At 36.9% G+C, this 19854-nt stretch overlaps 1 protein-coding gene across 4 annotated transcripts in view; it reads right to left on the reverse strand.

Moving 5' to 3' along the window:
- The window catches only part of LOC106883394 (serine/threonine-protein phosphatase 6 regulatory subunit 3), a 52063-nt gene extending 40088 nt beyond the window's left edge, over window positions 1-11975 (reverse strand). For 2 of the 4 annotated variants that reach the window (XM_014934387.2, XM_014934386.2), the window contains exons 1-2: window positions 11765-11975; window positions 5302-5372 (exon numbers count right to left, since the gene is read on the reverse strand). The gene's annotated coding sequence lies outside the window, so the exon portion shown is untranslated. The remainder of the gene's footprint in view (window positions 1-5301; window positions 5373-11764) is intronic. The other 2 variants (XM_014934388.2, XM_014934389.2) reach the window with 2 other exon arrangements.
- Between the last annotated feature and the right edge of the window lie 7879 nt (window positions 11976-19854).

The following is a 19854-nucleotide window of genomic DNA, read 5'->3' on the forward strand; positions in this document are numbered from 1 at the left end:
CTCTTTGTACTTTGTGTTAAAATTCTGGAGGCAATTCTTTCACTCCTTCTTCTACAATATCTCAGCCCAGTTTCACCAATGTTATACTAACCCATTTCTATTCATTCATTTCACAAACCAACCAACCAACCAACTGAAGCATGAAAGACTAATGTGTTTCTTTGTATTCTGGTTAACTGTAGTGCTTTTGTTATAGCCATGTGAATGACAACTCTATTCACACACGCAGCTTATATAAATTTTACTCCAGTTTCTTATACTGGAAGACACTATATCATACAACAGGTTTTGCTCTGGCATTTTCTTCTTTTTGTTTCAATCAGATCGGTCTCTCACCAACTTTTCTGAGACACAAAACTCTTTGACAGTTCCAGGATTTCCACACTCTTCAGCATCAATCTCTCACTCTGCCATTAATGCTTGTAGTTTTGCCATTTTTTTTTTCTGTTGGAAACCGAATTAAATTTTCTAAAACATTTCTGCCGACAAATCTGTGCATAAACAAGGAAGAGGTTTATGAGTAATATACAGACATACAAAACCTGTTTAAGCAATCAAATATCATTTCATATCTGACATCACAGGTATAGTCCCAGGGATTTTTTGAAGGGAGGACACAAGGTCAGAAGGAAATACAATTCCTGGAGAAAAAGGCATAATATTATTTAGAAGGGCACACTTCTTTTCTTGAGGGGGAGGGTACGTGCTCTTCAGCCACCCCCCTGTTTGAAAGTGATAAAAATCAAACATCCAGTCAACATCGTGGTGTTTGGGGTAGTCACTAGTGATGGCGACGTTTTGCCTCCAGTCATCTTCCCACACAGCCTCAGACTTAACACGTGTTTGGGGATAGTGCTGTCCTGGGTCAAGAGGGTGGCTGCTGGAAGACCCTATGTCTGGCCACAGGACTCTGCACCATGCCACACAAGCAGGAGAATCCAGTCGTGGCTGTCAGACAATTTCTGTGACCACATCGCTCTTAACTCCCCAGACTGCAACGCCCTTCGTTATTATGTGTGGGGCGCAGTTGAGGGAGAGACCAACAAAACTCCTTGCAACACCAAAGATGAACTGAAGGCAAGGATTATGGCAGCATTCACCAACTTAAACAAGGAGACCGTCCAGAAGAGTTGCAGGAGATTCTGAAGTCGTCTGGAGACTGTGGTTGAAGCTAATGGCAATTTTATTGAATAAATTTACTCTTTAGTATTTCAAGATATTTTTTATGTAACTTTGGTAAAGATATGTTAAAATAAAATGTCAGTGTTATTTCCATTTTTGCATAATTTAGACGACAATTTATTCACCGCACCCTATATATGTGTGTGAGAGAGAGTGTGTGTTTGTTTTTTACCCCACCATTGCCTGACAACCAGTGTTGGTTTGTTTACATCCCTGTAACTTAGCAGTTTGGTAAATGAGACCAATAAAATATGCATCAGACTTCCAAAATAAGTACTGAAGTCAAAGTAGTGCCCCAGCATGACCAAAGTCCAACTAAAACAAGTAAAATATGACAGATAGATTTGACTTAAAATTTTTTAAAAAACCACGACCTAAATCCTTTTTCTAGACAACAAGGATCACAAAGTACAGGAAATTTTAAAATGATTAGCTTTGATTTCAATCACGAGATTAATTTTTTGGTTTTTTTTTCGCATATTAATATGAATGCAAGGTTCAAGGATTCATTTTATTGTGACATATTTAAACGGCAATTTAATCTATGTAACGAAGCTATCAAGCAGAGCAGTTTGAAAAATTAATTCATTTCAAAAATACTTGTTATTAGAATTGACAATGCAATTGACGATGTTGACATTTCTGTCCTGGCCTAGTCTAAAGACTTACTTGAATTCAGCAAATTTAAGACCCCGTGAAAACTGTGAGATGGCAGTGAGTATGATGCACTGGAAAATTTATACATTTCTCTCAACAAATATTTCCAATTATAATTCATTAATTGAACACAACCGACATAAATACTTTCCCTCTCTTCATACGAAAAAGACAAAGATACTCACTCTGATAAAGAGAGAAACATTAAAATGTGTGATGTCAAATAAGTCCGTGTTGAATCAGCAACAACAGATAGGCAGAGCCAAGAAAATCTCATACTCCAGAGGCCATCATAATACTACCAGTAAAACAAGCAGAGAGAAGAAAGAGTACCATCTGTGAGCTACTTATTGAAACATGTTGGTGACTGAATCTTTGCCAATCGGTAGGGTGGTCTTCTTTTGGATGCAGTCTAAGGTGTCTCTTTTCTGTCTATGCATAGCAGCAACATCTTTCAGTACAACTACACTTTCACTCGACGTCTGATAATTCAGTTTTTCGTTTGACATTTAACAATTTTGCTATTCTATACTTCGCTTTCTTATTTTTTTCTTTTGCTTTATGCTTTATGTTTATGTGGTATTTGTAGTCGTTGCACCTCGTAGAAAGAACAGCCAAATCTCCCTCAACAAATAGTAAAAAAATGAAGTCACTAACCACGCCCTCTTTCTTTTCTTTGATACAACTGACTTTAATTTCATTTGTATTTGGTTATTTTTCAAATAAACCCCCCCCCCCCAACAGACTAGCACCTGAGTACCACAAAAGAAGATAAACCGAGGCTTTGCAATGCTAGGACAGATTTGTACAAGTACACAGCAATGTAAATGAAAGCAAACAGACTATAAAGTGTGACAAGAATTAGAATCTACTTCCAGAAATAAAAGTAAAGGCCACTTCTATCATAGTTCAACATATAAGATGAGTGAAAGGGGGAGGGGTATTGATGATGAGGTCCAAGATCTCTACCAAAAGACTCAAGGGTGGCTATGGGGTCTACTGTAGGCCCTAATTACACAAACCTGCTTGTTAGTCATGTTCAAACCCAAATCTTCCAATTCACTGGATCCAACCTACAGCCACAGTGGTTACCTTGCTGGTCGTATCAACATCAACTCTCTTACAGCTCAATTCCTTCATCATTTCCATCAACCCTTCCAACCTGGCCCTACACTTCAACCCCATCATCTTCATCACCTGAACATCTCTATTTCTCTGGACCACACCATCCTCTCCGTGTCCGTCTTTTATCTGCTGAGCCCCTATTCTTCCTTTGACTTCACTTCTTTCCATTCCACTCATGCCAAATCTAACCATCACCTATTCCCCTACTTCTTCCTTTCTAAGCCAGAATGCTAAAGCTCAATTGTGCCACACTGTCCCCGTTCATACAACCGACTTATCTCCAAACCAGCAGACAAGAGGCAGCCACAGCCGACCTGCTCTCACACCCACACCATACTCCACCTCAACCACCACCACCCCACCTCATAGGAATGAGTGTTTATAGAATTATCAGCAAGTGGGTCAGAGTGTGGGGGGAGTCCTTACTAAACCTTTGACTAAACGGATTTACACATGCTGCAATTTTTAACAAGTCATTGGTATCTAGAACCAGCAATACAGTAATTCATTATTACATTTCTTTTTTTATATTCGTTTAAAAAGCAAATGCTACATTTCTGAATCAAAGCTAAATTTCAGCACCTCAATTACATTACATTAACTATGTTATCTTAAGAAAAGAACAAAACAAAAAATTTCTTTCAACAAAAATATATACAATATATAGTTTTTCAATGAACATATTTATGTTTGTGGAACAGGCTAACAACTGTTTATTTCCAAGTCAATTAAATACATGTTAAGATGACACACCAACAGCAGTAGTAGTCTCACTCACATCAACATCCATTCCTAAAAGTGCATAATTATCTCTTTTTTTTTTTCCAAGCAATATACAGAAAGAATTACTGAACTGATTGTAGCAACATTTTTGCCGACATCGCTTCAAAGAACTTATAGTAAAATGCTGGACTTGAAGTTTCTATTTTATTTAATTTAAGAATGAAGGCCTATATTCATGATATTCTAAGGTACAGCAAAACAATCATTACAAAATGAGCTTTTACTGTACATTATAAATATCCTTTGTAAATCACTGAACGTAAAAGATAGCGGCTTATTTGAGGACAAATGTATCTTATGTTGGAAACCTAACTTAAGGTCCACCACATTTGAAAACAATACCAAGCTACATTTATTCTTCAAGGATAGCTGAAGCCCCGCTTTCCTATTTTAAAAAAAAACCCATTCTGAAACTACATTAATGACTATTATGTCTATTAAAAACAATGAGTCATGAAAGATTTGATTAGATAAATATATCGTCTAGTATACACAACTGAGACAGTATTAAATTAAAAATAGCTGTGTGTGTGTGTGTCATAATGTATAGAAACGGTTGATAGGTCAGTTATTGTGGCATTTGCCCACAAGTAACCTCTCTGATAGAAGTACAATGTTCAAAAAATAAATAACAGAGGGAGATGAAAATTTATCCCAGTGGTGGCCAGCAAGAGACACAATTGCATTTCAGCTTTGTTGGGGCTTTTCAATAGCATGTTCTTGCAGTCAGATACAGGAGAAATTGAATAAACCATTCACTGATGTTGTGAATTGCTGCCCAGTTGAAAAAAAATCCTACATATGCAATTGAGATAGTATTAAATTAGAACAGTCATCTATACATCATACATAATGTATACATAGACATCCATTTTAAATGTACTGCATTTACTAGACTGGTAGGTTTTGTTTTCTTTCTTTTCAGTTTAATTAAAGCAATGGAAACAGTGAAACATTTACACAAGTTATTTTCTCAATGAACACAGATTAATATTTAAGGATTTCTTACATAGACATGAGGTTTCACAAAGATAGGGAAAAGTTTATTTATGCCTTTCGAAAAACATCGTCCCTGGCTACTACCACTGCCTGTCACTCAAAATGATCTTTAGTACTTTCCACTCAAACCATAAGGCACAAAGACTGAGGTCAAAATGGGCAGATCAGAGCAGTATTCTGAAAACTTCAAACCATATTACAGCCAAAACTACACTTGCTACAAAATGTGCTTTGCCAACAAGATTCCATTCTTAAATGAAAATCGAGTAAGAGTATCCAACCAAGAAAGCATTTGTCATCACAGTAGGCAAATATTCAAATGAAGAACAACTTGCTTATTATTCTTGTTAATATAGGAGAATGATTGTAAAACACTTTCGCTAATGAATTGGTAAAAGAAATCACAGCAGAATATGCAGAATTGTTACATGTCACACAGACAAAGAAAGAAGTCACACATGATTAATATATGATATGGAAATATTTTTTTTTTTCCTAATACAATACAATTATTTTTAAAAATACAGTAATGGTATAAAAACTGGTTGTATTTACATGGGGCAGTTGCTTTCCTAGAAAATTATTTTAATGTAAACTCCAATGGAACATCTTTATGAGGAATTGATCTGAAACGAAACAACAGCAATAATAAAAATAAGCAGGCAAAATATTTGTCTCAAAGCTGTGAGATAATGGCAGACTAATCCATGACAATGTGAATAAATAAACATTATGTGTGACAGAGTAATCTGAATGCTAAAAGGGTTTAAGACTAGCAGAAGACCTAAACAAGGGAGACTTTCAGTATTTGGATGGCAGCCTGTCAGCAATCTGTAGCCACACTTGATTATCAGCAGCTGCAGAGTTTGTTCTGAACTGAAGATGACCCCAGAGTGGCAATGTTAAGTCAATGATTTAAAAAGAACAATCATTGTTTAACAAAAACATTTAATATACTTTGGTTGCATAACAAAATACGTTGTCCCTACAGGTCATTTATATTTACATACCTGAGTAACCCTATGATCAAAGCAGTCTAGCCATGACCTACCTAGCATATTTTCAAACAGAGCATCTAAATTGTTTTCCTTTCTTTTTATTTTTTGTTTAAGACGATAGAGTCCAGCTCGAGGAGAATCTGACTGCTCTTTCTAGCAGGTTGAGCAAATCGTGCATTGTTGGCAACAGATTTGAGTAAATCATTAAGGTTAATCACCGTAGAGCCACTGCAATTGCCACTGCAATGAGATAATTGCCTGAACCGATTCAGGTCAGGCAATCAGCTTAATTTTTTTTTTTTTGCAAATATTTGTTTGATAAGCAATTGTGGCTGGAAAACTTGGGCAACCAGTCAATGTATGAAATGAAAGGAGAGAACAGAGGAGAAATTCTATTTGAAAAAAACATCTCTCTAGCGTGAAACATCTGCAACAGCTTATCTTTTTACTTGTCTCAGTCATCATTAGACTGCGGCCATGCTGGGGCACCACCTTCAAGGTGTTTAGTCAAACAAATCAACACCAGTACTTATTCTAACAGTTTCTAAGGCTGAACTAGTAAGTTACAAGGACATAAACAAACCAACACCAGATGTCAAGCAGTGGAATGGAGGGAAACACACACATACACACATATATATATATATATACTAATAGGCTTCTTTCAGTTTCAGTCTACCAAATTCTCTCACAAGGTATTGGCTAACTCAGGGCTACTGTAGAACACACACTCCCAAAGTGCCACACAGTGGGAATTGAACCTGAAACCATGTAGTTGTAAAGCAAGCTTCTTAACCACACAGCCAAGACTTCCAGTAGACCAAAATGGAAGAGTATAACAGAGCCGTGGGCAATGTATTTGAGGGAATAGTCCAGTTACTAAGCACTTAACTTAGCTGAAGCTCTGATTGTGTAATCTTATCAGCAGGACTGAAGCAGGTAGATTTAACATTCTTAGCAAGAGTGTAGGGAGACAGAAACGACTGTGGATGTTAAAGCACACTCTAATAATGCATTTTGCAAGTTGTTATAAACAGGATATTTTGAAAAGAAACTGTAGCTAAGCTGATACCGTTCTCTATCCACTTCAATTCCACTGACAAATTCAAATTTTTAAGGGAGCTCCAAGCTCCTCTTTGCACTCAGAGGTTTCAATCAGTAGTTATCACTCGGTGCTGTTTGTATTACAAATCATAAGTGGGAGTGCGAGGTTTAGGTTTTCCCCATTTAGTTAAATGAATTAGATGTGCTTTCATAGTGTAGCTCAGGTTTCAAAGTTGAAATCTCCAATGACTTTTGTTTAAACATAATTGAAATGCTCTCTGTGATTTTGCAGTAGATAATTCTTTCATGGAACAGTGGATCTCAAAGCACATGAATTATAGCATTTACATACTGGTTTGAAAACCCTTTTTCAAAGGCTTCCCATGGAACACAAACCCACAAAAAGGGTTTTCAATTCAATGTTTACACAATGTTACTCATAGCTTTATGTGCTTCGAGATCCACTGTTCCAAAAAGGAAGTATTTCACCCTCTCTTGAAAGTTAATAAATTCTTAAGATGTCTACAGTAGATAGTTTATAATATTGTACACATTTTAATGAAGCACATGTAGCTTTTTCATGCCTATCCTAGAGTGAAAGTGAATGTTGCCGGCATTCATCAGGTTATTTCCGGTTTTGAAACTGACAATTCTGAAACAAGTTTGAACTGAATAAAAATAGAGGCATGAGCTGAGGTTAATAAATGTGTAATCACCACAACAACGGATTATAGAGCAAACTCTTTAGTTATCTCAAAGTACCAGGAATATATATATATAGTTGATTCTCTAGCCAAGGCAAAGGGTACATATTTGGTTGAGATATGAACTGGACTGACTTCAGAAAGGATTCCATATTCAATCTCCCAGCAAAGGTAAGGACAGTATATATTTAGTTGAGATATGAAGTGAACAGACCCCAGAAGGCTGGCTGCAGTTAATGGTGACCCTCACCCCTTAATGTAGTTCACTATTTGCATGTAAAAAGTTTAATTTTCTGAGTAGGAAGGCAGCAAGGTAGCAGAATCGTTAGCGTACAAGACAAAATGCCTCGCAGCATTTTTTCCAGTTTTTTCTGAGTTCAAATTCTGCTGAGGTGGACTTTGCCTTTCATTCTTTCAGGGTTGAGAAAATAAGCATCAGTTGAGCACAGAAGTCAATGTAATCAACAAAACCCTCCTCCAAAAGTTCAGGCCTTATACCTATAGTAAAAACGTCTTATGAGCAGGAAAGCAACATCTGTCACTAGTTGATGGGTGCAAACTATAGGTTTCAGATCAATGTTTTTCCCTTTAATTGTTGGTATAGGTTGCACAAAACCCTCCCGTTTTGGTGAAAAGAAAATTCTTTCTATGTGTAAAGAGCAGACCATATGATGCATGTGTGTCTGAAGTGTGATGTTACATGATAATTAAATATGGACACTGAATGTGAAGTATTTGAGAAGGCTGGAAAGAAACGAAGTGAATATGTTCTGCTGAATGTGTAAAAATTAATGTGTATGAACAACAGAATGAATGAGCTGTGAGAAGCCACAGTTCATGTGGACATGAGGCATATGAAGGATGACAAAAAAAGTGCCAAGTAATTAAGGTGAAATACAACTGCAAAAGAGGATAATCTCAGGATGCTGAACCCCACGAAGGAGATAACAATGAGTTGAAAGAAGTAGCGAGACACTGTGCTAGAGAAGCTCTGCCCAACCAATACAAACATAGGAACCTAGCAGTGAGGTGAAGACAACGAGTGCGGCCAAGCTACAGAAGTTAATAATAGAGAAGACTTACAAGACAACTTCCATATCTTCACTGCCACAACCAGATTGTGACATCTCCATTGAAGTTAGAATACTTTTGTACAAGTCTGTTGTTGTCTTTGTGACTGTCTTGTTTATAATGGGGTGTTACTCAAAATCAAAAATGCTGTCCACTAGTCAATGATTAATCCCTAGATAATACACATTTCCTCTCCAGCACAAACAGAAGCATTGGCAGAAAGCCAATTCTTTATTCTTCACCAAATGAAAATTAATACTTATAAAGAGATTTTAATTTTTACTTCTTATTGGGTGGAAGCGTGTGGCCTAGTGGCTAGGGTTTTGCACTTATGGCTACAAAATCATGGTTTTTAATTCCCAGACTGGCAGTGCATTGGGTCCTTGAGCAAAACACTTCATTTTATGTTGCTTCAATTCACTCAACCATAAATAACCCTGTAATGGAATGGAAATTTGTTCAAGGGGATGCCATCATTTGAAAGCTGCAATGCGAAAAAGCGCATTGGGATCAGCAGTGTACAACAACATCTGATAGCCTGGTTGATACAGTGATTAGGGAAATTAAAGTGAAAATTCCAAAAATAGAAGCTTTACCTAGAATTGAGAGGCCTTAAGGTAAACTTAGTGAAGATGAAAATTTTAATACGTAGGAAAGAAGACAGTCCTGGTATCTCCAGGAAAGTCATGGATACACAAGAGGTGTTAGTGGAATCACAAGTAGACTAACAGAGTTTCATTTGTGTCTGAGTGGACACCTCATCACGATTTTTATATCTTTCCAGTTCCAACCCGTTCACTCCCACCCTCTCTTCTAAAATGTGAATTGCTATGTAACTCTTCTGCAGCAAGAAACCTGCTCTGCTCTGGCCCCATCTCTCATACTTCAGCCCCTCGCTTGCTAGCCTAAATCCACTTCCCTCAGGGTTCATTGTCTTGCAAACTACATGATGACCTCATTAGTGCTGGTGCCATGACAAAAGCAACCAATACACGTTGTAAAGTGGTTGGCGTTAGGAAGGGTATCCAGCCATAAAAACCATGCCAAAGCAGACATTGAAGTATGATGTAATCCTTGGACTTGTCGGATCTTGCCAAACCATCTAACCCATTCCAATATGGAACATGGACGTTAAATAATGATGACGAAAATGATAATCAAAACCACGACCCAGATGTTACGATATGAACAGGACTTATAAGGGGGGAGGTTCAGCTGATACATTAGTCTGGGCCCGGAGCGCCAAGAACGGGTTAGTAACTATTTGTGGGGCCCCTCCCAAACAAAAACAAAAAAAGAATTCCTGCCTTCCGGGGCTCGAAAACAAGTCTTGTTCCGCCTTACTGGAGAAATCCTGCAGTCTTTAAACGAGGAAGAAGTTGCAAAGGAATGTAATATGACTGACGGGGGCGGGGAGAAATAAGGACCTAAATATGAACGGAAAGGAAGTTGCTGAGGAACGAGATAAGAGTGACGGATAGAGGAAATTTGTTCAACGAGAATATGAAATATACTACAGGACTAACAAATAAGTTCACAAAGCAGTAAACCATTAAAATAATAATAATAATAATAATAATACGTAAGAGGAAGCATGAAGACTAGTTCAACAGAGGGGAAGATTGGGAGGTGGGATGGAAAAGCATCTCATTTAAGTGAATTGGATGCGTTCTTGGAGAATTATTTAACTTTCGATGCCAAAATCCCAAATGACCTTTGTGAAATGAATTTGAAATGGTTTAAATAATTCTACAGTGTATAATTAATGACCCTAAACGTTTTAATGAACCACATTTAGCTTCTTGCTACCTATCCTATAGTGAAAGTGAACATTGCTGGCAGTCGTCGGAGGTCACTTCCGGTTTTGAAACTGACACTTCTGAAAGAAGGCCGAACTGGACAAAGTAGAAGTATGAGCCGAGGTTAATAATTATGTAATCACTTGCAATAGATTACGGTGGAAACTGAACAGTTATCTTATTTCAAGTATGAGGTTACATACCGACAATCTTCCAGCCAAAACAAAGGGTTGATCGAGGAAGACCTCGAAAGGGACTCCACACTGGCTGTGTGTTAATAATGTTTAACCGCCACTAGACATGACAATAATATAAAGTCTAAGCATTGTTGCTATGTCAATTGAGTAGAGAGCCATTTTGAACAAGGAGAGGTTTTAGAATAAAGAGATCCATCTATCGACATATACCTAAATGTATATATAGATCCATTCATGTCTAGTTACGAACTATTTAGCAATTGAAGAAATATCAAGTTATATATTATTGTCTGCAGTAGCTTATGAATCCGATGCTATCATCCATGTCAAGTAACTTGTTAAAGCTTCAGGTGAATGGAGAAACGTGAAACCCGTCAACATCAAAAAGGAAACAAAAAAAAAAATAATCACCGTTGTTAGTAGATATAAAAAGGCAATCACTAAACGACGGTGACATATCGGTGATTATGTCTTCATTACTCAGGGTGGATAACGTAATAAGTTACTCACATACACACACACATATATATATAATACTTTCTCTTTTACATGTGTATATAAATGCGTATGTCTGTATTAAAATCTGTGTCATTAGTGTTTGAGCCACACACACATATATATATATATATATATATATATATGTGTGTGTGTGTGTGCGTGTGTGTGTGCACACGCATAACTATCATATGAGTGTATATATATATATATATATATATATATACATGTGTGTTAATAGTGTGTATATATACAGTATGTGTGCGTGTGTTAGTAGTGTATATAGTGTGTGTGTGTATGATTATGACTGTTTTACGTATATGTATGTGTGTGCGTGTATATATATGTATATATGTGTATGTATATATATATATATATATATATATATATATATATATATATATATATATATATATATAGCAGGTACACGTCCAGTAACATCCACATATGTGGTGCACGAGGCGATCTATATACACTGAAAGTGTAATCGGGAGGATAGCAAAATTTTATAAAACAAGAACTAGATCAATACATTAAAAAAAAAAAGCAATAACTACAAAAACAACAACCAACGGTGGCCAAGAAAGACAAGAGACAGAGACACAGAGAGACACAGATTGCAATTTACGCTGCAAACATAGAGAGGAGGGGGAGGCCATTGGTTAAAGAAAACATGAAAGTTGAATAAGAATTAAGTATCAGCAGCGAACCTGTATGTAATATTCCGCAGGATATCTGGACATGTTGAATAAAGTGTTGATCGGCTGGAGCAGGCATTCCATAGAAGTGAAGTTATGAGGCGGGAAAGAGTCCAAAAAAAAAAACAATGTGAAAGCTTCGACAAAATGGCGAGTAAGAGAGAAGAGAGGAACAGGACAGTGGCGAGATTAACGTCGGGATTCTCGTCGTTACGACGATAGAGAGGCAGAGAGAGAGGGAGGGGGAGGAAGTCACGCTTGTGAGTTTTTTTTTGTTTTTTGTTTTTTTGGTGAGGGAGAATGGGAGAGAAAGAGAGAAGAAAAGAAAAAGAGTAAAATATGAAAGGGGAAAGAAAGGGAGATAGCGTGTGTGTCTCTATGTACGTATGTGAGAGAGAGAGAGAGAGAGTGTGTGTGTCTCTATGTATGTATGTGAGAGAGAGAGAAAAGATATAAGGAAGTATGAGGAAGACTATTCTATCTACCTTTCTATCTGTCTATACACTCACACACATATATATATATGTGTGTGTGCGTATGTGCATTCGCGTGTGTGTGAGTGTAACCTATGCAGTGGATATTATATTATTTATATAGGAAGTGCGTTTGGTTAGGGAGGAAAACTTAATACGTAATGCAGACTATTCATAACTTTTCTAATTGGTTGAAAATACTATAGTAGTTGCTTAAGGGAAAAGAGTTTCATTCCGAGACAGTTATGTATATATTCATGTGTGTGTGTGTGTGTGTCTATGTAAGTAATCACCATTATGATTTAACGTCCATTGTCTATGCTGGCATGGGTCGGATGGTTCGACAGAAACCTCCAAACTAAAGGACTATGATGAGCTGAGGAACTCCAATTTTCTTCGGTATTGTTTCTATGGCTAGATGCCCTTCCTGGCGCCAATCCCTTTACAAAGTATTCTGGGTGCTTTTTCGCAGCACCAAGTAACTTACAAGACAAACCCCTTTAACTCAGTGGGTGTGTAGAATTGAGGGAGGTGGCTTTATGCCAGGAATTGAGGGGTTGAAGTAGGATAGAGGGGTCAGGAAACAGGTGTCTTACAGCTGAGGAGATATTTGGATACCCCAACTGGAAAGCAAGAGATACGATAGTGGTGATGAGGTGTCAGGTTGTACCCTCAAGTTAAATGAGGGTTAGTATAAGAGAGAATTTTTAGGGGGTATTATTTTACATCTTTCTTTAAAGCACAAACACTAAGCTTTTTTATTGAAAAGAAACAAGAAGACTGTAGTGAATCCACCTTTTTATCCTGTGGTTGCCTTGCTTAAGATGGGCAGCAGCTGATCAGTTGAGTAAGAATGGCGACAAAACTTGGAATCCATAACTGTTGCCTCTCATTTTGTAAGAAGATACTTCATCTTTGTTCCAGAAAGCTACAGCGTCCTTTCAATGTTGAGAAAGAAAAAAGGAGTAAAAAAAATAAGGACCGTGTGTGGCCATAAATCTGTAGCATAGCTGGAAGGAGCATAAAGGTGGCCCACCCTGAATAATACTTTTATGGGAGCAGCACTTTTAGGTCTGCTGTATAAGCCTGTATAAGGGGTGGGGATTGCAAGCTCAAGTGCCCCAGGTTACACATACTCTAGCTATACCACAGCCATACAGTAAGACTTTCCTGTAGTCAGGTCTTCTTTCCTACTTAGTAAAAAATTTGTCTCTGCTAAGTTTATAACAAAGTTACAAGCACACGTTTTTATCTAACATTTCAATATAAAAGTAGAATCTATTTTATCATATTGCATTTCTATTTGATGGATTGATGCTTATTTTAGGAGTAAATACTTTCATGGTTGAATGTTCTTCCTCACCCACACAACCATGAAACAGCAATTGTACTAAATTTCATGGTTGAGTGGAGAACAGAGGCAAATAAAGTAACAGCCCCAGTTGTGAATACGCTACAGTGGTGACAGTACACTCTCTTGAACTTTGCTTTCTACGTGATGCTTGTTTCAGTCACAGGACTGCAGCCATACTGGAGCAACACTTTCAAGGGTTTTGTCAAGCAAACCAACCCCAGCAATTATTGTTTTTAGTGATTAAGGTAAACCCTCTGAAAACACAGCCATAACACTGTACACGGGAGTTTTGTAAGCAACTGGGATAAAAAAAAACAACAACAAAAATTGTTGCAACCATAACAATGAATATCATGTCATCTTATATTCTATATTATGATATTTTTCTATGACAATACTATTTTACTATATAAAAAAAATTAGGCTGCAGAGTAATTAAAATGAATTTTGAATAAATATTATTGTATCCTGTGTAGGTGCGTAGCTTAGTGGTTACGGGTGTTGGTTCGTGACCGTCAGATTGTGGTTTCGATTCTTGGATCGAGTGACGCATTGTGTTCTTGATCCAAACACTTCATTTCACGCTACTGTAGTTCATTCAGGTAGCAAAAATAAGTATTATGGTGCAATTGCGACAGACCTGGCAAACTGGCGAGGAATGGTGAACCTGCCTAAAAAAAGAAAAGAAAAAAAGACAAATAGAAGGGAACTTCTGGACTGACAGTCCATAGAGCTACTGTGGTGTTGAGTAAAAGAAAGCTAAAAATAAATGTATTCTGGTTTTCGAGCTGAACGTTCGACTCCAAAAAATTTAGTGCGAAAACTAGTTTATAAATGGCACAAGGGAAATAACTCTAGAGTATAACTAGAGCGAATGTATATATATTTTTACGTCAGATTCCAAAATTCTAATCGCTCTGATAATGGGTAATATTTCCATCGAAAAGATCGATTCGATTCTTATATGAATGGACACGGAAATTTCCCATGGCCGTTGTATTATATTATCTCTTTTCTAGAGCGGTGTTATTCATTGGTTGCCAAGCTTTGGAACAAACACAAAAACATACATACATACATAAACGAGAGGTTGTTCAACATTTCCAGGCTTTAGGGGTATCGTGAAAAGCCTGCTTGGAGGCCCAACCTTCCGAGTTCTTTTACAGGGCGTAGAAAAAAATGAAGGACCGCTGCAATAAGTGTGTGAATCTGAGAAGGGAATATGTTGAATAAAATCATAATTAACTGATCCTCCTGTATTTTCTTTTACCCAAAGCTAGGAACTTTTCAGCACTCCTTCGTATACACACACACACATGAGGGAGCACTGAAAAGTTCCTGACTTTAAGGGTGTTGCAAAAGGCCTGGTTGGAAGCCCAACCTTCCGAGTTCTTTTACAGGGCATAGAAAAACTGAAGGGCTGCTTCGATAAGGGTGTGAATCTGGAAGGGGAATATGTCGAATAAAATCATAATTCACTGATCCTCTGGTAATTTCTTTTACCCCAAACCAGGAACTTTTCAGCACTCTCTCATGTGTATATATATATATATATATATATATATATATAGACGACAGAGGCTTCCACACATTTTCCACTTACTTCATGCACTCACAAGGCATTAATAGGCTTTAGCAGAAAGCTCTTGCCCAAGGTGTCACACAGTGGAACTGAACCTGAAACTAATTAGTGGTTATGAAGCAAACTTCTCAACCACACAACCATGTCTGCACTTTGTTAATAATTTTAAAAGGTGCCTGTATATGATGGCTTCTGTACAGTTTCCATTGATTTATTCATAAGTCAGTGGACTATAACAGAAGACACTTTCCAAGGCACCGTGCAATGAGAATGAAGTCAAAATCCTGTGGTTGTAAACTTCTTCGGCGCACAATTTCGCCTCTGTCTCTTCTACATTTTTCAATGATTGGAGGTTTGTTAGCGAAAAATGAGATCAAAATACAATAATACTTCGCTATGGAAAAAAATAAAAAAGCAAAAAAACAAAATGCTACTAGTCATTGCACAAAAATAAAATTCTTCCATTGACTGTCGTCATCCAAACTAAAACAGCTCTATTAAAAATAATAAACATAGAGAATTAAATTAAAACTAATTATGCACTAAGGAGAAATCATCATTAAGAATTTAATTAGAAGCACATATGCACAAGTTATTGAAAATAATTGTATCATAAGTAATTGTAATCAGATTTTTCATACTTTGCAAATATGATACATTAACACTAACTTAACTATTGTTTTTTCATACAGGTGGTGTCTCTGAGTAAGCAACCTACACTAAATTTTAATACTTAGTTGTGTAACATATTGCACTTGTTCTTAATGGTTCTCATTATTAATAATGCAAGTGTAGTGAAATTTATTTGCTGAGGAGGACTAAGTGTATTGAAACATGTCTTTAGTTATCTTCCATACTTGTCAAAATAATTAAAACATCAGTCAGTAACTTAGTATTATCGTTTCAATACTGTGTATATATTTCTAAGATTCTTGGTAACCAAAGACAATTTGTTAGCTTGTACCATGCTGTTGTTGATTGTTTTAGGTACCTATGCAGTCGTGAGCAGACATAAGCACTCTTTGTTGTCTCAATCTTGATTCAGAATGTGACAGGAGAAGATAAAGTGAAAGCTGCACCAGGACAAAGCTGGTACTTTCTTTATTGATGTCAGGGCAAGAAGTCTCATCCAACCTTTGCCAGAAGGGCAAAGCTAACATAAAAATGACTGATGATTCGCTCAAGTTTTTTATAAAATTTTTGGTGTCATATTTCATATGATTTAAAGAAAACCAAACAATGTGCTGGATGATTTTATAGCTCTTTTTCTTGCCAGTCAGTTGTGTTCATGACACAGCAAGCTGGTTGAAATATGTGAGATTTAGTTATTAGGTCGAACAACTCGGAAACCTTGAAAGGAAAAACTCTTACAATTAAGTTGCGTCTGTCAATGTACAACTGTCCTGGGAAAAAGCTCTGCTTACATCTTGATTCATTTAGCATTGCAAGTAAAAGTGATGAAGGGATTAAGACATCCATAAGTCACAGCATCCTTTGTCCTCTCCAGCATATATCTTAAGCTTCCTATAAAACTAGATGGGAGAGTTCAAAGCTATTCAAACTCTGTCTCAGCAACATTATTGCTAATGCCATCTAATAAATGCATGTACAATTCTGAATGTAGTTCTTTTCCATATGTTTTTATGTAACACAACTTCAATACATCTTATGCTTGTCTCTTGTTGCAAGACATTCTTTGTTCTCAGATATTGTCTATTTCCGTTCCTCATTATACGTTTCTTACAGTTCATACATATTAAAAAAACAGCATCCAATTACATCACCGGTATTACATTCCACTTTTTGCTGACTCTAATTAGTTTAATCTCTGCTAATTCTTAACACCCATTCTTTAACTGTTTAAATGGACTATTGTTTCCCCAAACATTCATTATAAAAATTAATAATTTCTTACATTTCACTTGCTCCTTTAGAATGTCCTTAATTGCCAAATATAATACATTATATATTTAACCCTAATCCCTTTTTATCCTCACACCTTATCTACTCCTCCACTTATAAAAATTTAGCATCTTACTGCATAATTAGTATCATATTTTATTTCTGCTAATTCTAGACTCTTATTCTTAATTAATTTTTAAATTTTTAAACATAATACATTATATATTTAGCTCTAATCATTTTAACCCTCGGTCTCCTTCAGTGCACAGGACCACTACCTTAAAGAATATCTGTATTAGCAGTTATCTTTATTACTTGGTGAACATATTGGCGAATTGGTATAAATCTCACTGAAAGATCAGTCCTTGAGTGTAAACCTGACTGAAAGACTATCTTCATATATCACTAGCAATGCTTCACTCGGGAAGCATCATCACCATAATTTAATGTCCATTTTCCATGCTGGTATGGGTAGGATGGTTTGACAGGAGCTGGCAAGCCGAAGGGCTGCACCAGGCTCCAGTTATCTGTTTCGGCACAGTTTCTACAGCTGGATGCTCTTTTCAATGCCGACTACTTTACTGAGTGTACTGGGTACTTTTTATGTGGTACCAACATGGGTGCATTTTTATGAGGTGCTGGTACAGGTGCTTTTTATGTGATGTTGGCACAGGACATTTTTAGAATTGATTTACTTATTGGAAGATGTTGCATGAGCATTATTAATGATAACTAATCAACAAACTTTATTAATCCTCTCAGATATATAATATGGCACTTTGTTTAGCTTTAATCCTTAGTTATTTTGAAAACTTAAATCATAAAATATATAACCCTCAGTCCATAAAATTACAGGTCTTATACCAAAATTTGAAACTATTCTTATTATTTACTATTATTTAAATCCAATTTATTGTGAAATCATTATCAAATCTTTAAGGGTGGCACAGATGGTAACACATTGAACGGTCATTAGTTTTGCATATTATTCCACCATTGATCTGCAGGAAATATTTACTGTATTCAGTTCAGTTGACTACAGCTGCTCCAATCTGTGTAAGTATGTGTGGAGGTACAAAATATATTACACAATAGAAATTTATATTGGGTCAAGAGGTCACTAACTGACCAGACTGCATCAAAAACTAAGTAGTGTAGTGGGCAGAGACAATGACAACAACAAGACTTTTCACTTAGTATATAGGATTTTCCTGTAGAATATATATTTTCCTCTTACGTTCCATGAGCAGTCCTAGTTTAACATACAAAACATTGGTTTGATACTTCATTGCTAGAAGTAGACGAAACATAAACTCCTTAACATTCCAGTCATGTGACAGAAATATTACACCATCAGGTCATTTCCACCGTTATTTCAAGTCCACTTAAGGCATGGATTATAGCACTTGTGTACACGTCTTTTACATATATCTGTCTGTTGCTGTGACACGACATGCACAAGGACCAATGGTGAAAACATATTGGCCAACACCGACAACAGTCCTTCATCCTCATCTACCAGTCCTTCACCTGTCAACTTGCTGCAGTCCTTTCAGAGATGCTTTTCAGCACTCCTTGCACCATAACCATTTCCTTTACTTCACAACCATCCACTTTCCCTGAAGGAGTTCACCACAAAGGAACTATTGTAGGATGTAGTAGTCCCATCTACCAAATTCCATTCACAAAGTTTTGCTCAACTCAAGGCTTTGACAGAAGGCAGCTGATGAAGATGCTTGCATATTGGAATCAAATCCAGAACCATGTGGTCGGGAACTGAACTTCTCAATCAATCTGTACACATTCTTGCATGACTAATCCATTCGTTGGTTGCTTATGCCCTTGCTAGGTATTCCCATGCTTTGAAGCAGCAATATACAATAACAAAACTTCTAAAATAACAAGCAATATTGTAGTCACTACAATATAATACCTAAATTCATAATTTAAATCTGAGCTTTTAGAAAGCTGTTACTTTATCAATTACTTAGGCCCATTGCTCCCAATGAAGTGCAGGCCATTGACAGCTTTTCTCCACTGCTCTGGGCTCTGGGCTTTTAGATTAGAAGTGACCTTCCTTTCCTAGCTTGTTGGTTTTGAAATGGCCTCGGTGCTTCTGGCCCATTTTTACCTCTGGGAAGAGGTAGTCCTTATTAGTCTGGTCGCTGTCCTTAGCCATGTCCAGCATGGGAATACCTACCAGGAGCTTATGCTCTGCTGGCATAGCTCCACGGTCATTGAGGGTTGAGGGACACAAGCTACCATGCGACAGCAAGGAACAAACTATGTGGTGGGCTGCTTCATCAACGCCAATTAAAAATGCACAGCACAGCAACGATTCTGCCAGCTCACCATTTTGTCTGTTGTGTATATCACTTGCTTGTAGTCAAAGGTCTTAAAAGAGTCACCTAGAGATAAAAAGAAATAAAACATAATGAAATATAATGGAAACTCAAAGTTTGATATTTTTAATGTAGCCAAGGCAACAGAATGCAATGTATCCAAAAGATGGCTGGAACCTGCAAAGATATAAAAACTGGTCGTTGAGTCATTTGCACAACTGATGGTAGCCATTTGCACAATATCATTGACTTTATGATTATAATCTGAGCTTCCACTACACTTACGTTTTATGTTATTTTATATAAATGGTTATTTGTGTGTGCAAGGTTATGTTTGTATGCATGAAATGTGTACAGTGCTTTCAACAACTGAGGAGTTGCAGGGACTTCAATTTTGACTTTTTTTTGCAGATTCGTATGGCCCGTAGCTGAAAAGTGGAGGGAGGGGT

Source organism: Octopus bimaculoides, chromosome 24 (genome assembly GCF_001194135.2).
Source record: "Octopus bimaculoides isolate UCB-OBI-ISO-001 chromosome 24, ASM119413v2, whole genome shotgun sequence".
NCBI lineage: Eukaryota > Metazoa > Mollusca > Cephalopoda > Octopoda > Octopodidae > Octopus > Octopus bimaculoides.